The following is a 1,887-nucleotide window of genomic DNA, read 5'->3' as shown; positions in this document are numbered from 1 at the left end:
TAAGGCACCTAAGTCAAGTTTTAGTCCACGTGAGAGGGTGTGGGTTCAAATCCCACTTTTAATACAATACAAATTATTGTGTTTTAGTCTAATGGGGCTAGGGAAGAAAATGAATGACTTTTCATCGATAACCATGGTTGGGTTGGGTTATATCATTAAATGAAATGTGCACTTCTTTAGATCTTCTATTTACCTTTAATTTAGTTACAATAAATGGTGATGTTTAGAGATATAAATAATAAGCCAAAGTGAGTGAAGAAAAAAGCTAAACTATGATCATCTTTTTAGATTAATGATCGTAAAATTTACTTTATTCAATAACAATCTTTACTGAATAAACATCAATAATAACTTTATTGAAAATAGAATATGTTTTTGTATACAAACTATGAGTTTTATGACATAAAACCAAACATTTCTATTGTTCTTTCTCACCGTTTTCCTCCTATAAATCTTTATTGAACTCTCTGCTTCTCTTTCACGAAGTCTCGTGGCTTGTAGATGCCTAAAACGACACATCTATGAGCTTCTTAAAACCTAAAAATTGAATCTGGATTCTGACGACACACGACGTTATTCAAGCGTATAAAGCTTACCTCTCGTGTATGTGGGATCATCCACACGCTCTAACCAACTGAGCTATTCCAGCCAATTATTTAAAGTATTCTGAGCCCACCACTAGTAGATGTTGTCTGCTTTGGCTCCTTACGTATAGCCGTCAGCCTCATGGTTTTAAAACGCATCACTATGGAGAGGTTTCCCAACGTCCTCACTGGCAGTCTACTAGGGAGACGTTTCCACACCCTTATAAGAAATGTTTCATCTTCTCTCTAATCGATTTGGAATCTCACAATCCACCACCTTGGGGCCCAAAGTCTTCACTAGCACACCGCCTGGTGACTAGCTCTGATACCATATCTCAAGCCCACCGTTAGCAGATATTGTCCACTTTTGTGCATTACATATCACCACCAGCCTCACGGTTTTAAAATGCGTCTACTAAGAAGATGTTTTCACACCCTTAAAAGAAATGCTTCCTCACCCTCTCCAATCGCTAGTAGATATATTCCATTTTGGCCTGTTATGGATTGCCGTCAGCCTCACAGTCTAAAAACGCGTCTATTAGTGAGAGGTTTTCACACTATTATAACGAATGGTTCATTCCCCTTGTCAACCAATGTGGGACTTATTAAAATGTAGTCAGGATGGCCGAGTGGTCTAAGGCGCTAGACTCAAGTTCTAGTCCTCATGAGAGGGCGTGGGTTCAAATCCCACTTCTGACACAATTCAAATTATAGGTTGAAGAAAAAAAGCTAAACTATTATCATCATCTTAGCATACATCGTCATCATCAACACATCATAATTATTGTAAAACATGCATCAAACATCATCATACATCATATTAATAAAGCATAAAGAACACGTGTCTGTGCCTAGTTGCACTTGAAGTTGCTCCAAACGTGCAAACAACCTTTGAATCAATGAGATGCCCTGATTAACATAAGGGGTGGCGTGTGCGACATTATGTGTTACAAAAAGATGCAGAAGTGTGGTGGTCGGATAATAAACACAGCATCAACTCGGGCGGGGGAATTACACCGTGGGGAAGCTTAATAACCACTGAACCCAAGGTGGATCCAAGGTGGATCAGTATGATCAGGACTTCATGAGATTGAGAAGGTTTGCACCGTCATTAGCTGACACTAAAGAGAAACAAACAGAAAACCTATGAAGAGGCCCGAAGGACGGCCAAGGCCCTAGAGGAAACGCCCTGTCGAGGTCGAAACCACAGAATTCCAACCATCGCTCCAGAGACCTTGATATCAGAGTAGGCCACCTGCTCCACCCCTAATAGCCCGATACCTAGCAATGGAGAAGTCTCTGT

General features: G+C 40.1%; 1 non-coding gene across 1 annotated transcript; it reads left to right on the top strand.

Annotated features, from left to right (window-relative positions):
- Positions 1–1,199: 1,199 nt before the first annotated feature.
- On the top strand, positions 1,200–1,283 carry TRNAL-CAA. Its single transcript has one exon. It is a non-coding gene; the product is annotated as a tRNA-Leu (tRNA).
- Positions 1,284–1,887: the final 604 nt, after the last annotated feature.

Source organism: Cucurbita moschata, unplaced genomic scaffold (genome assembly GCF_002738365.1).
Source record: "Cucurbita moschata cultivar Rifu unplaced genomic scaffold, Cmos_1.0 Cmo_Scf01050, whole genome shotgun sequence".
Lineage (NCBI taxonomy): Eukaryota > Viridiplantae > Streptophyta > Magnoliopsida > Cucurbitales > Cucurbitaceae > Cucurbita > Cucurbita moschata.
The sequence above is the reverse complement of the archived record's forward strand: the minus strand, read 5'-3'. Positions and strand labels throughout refer to the sequence as shown.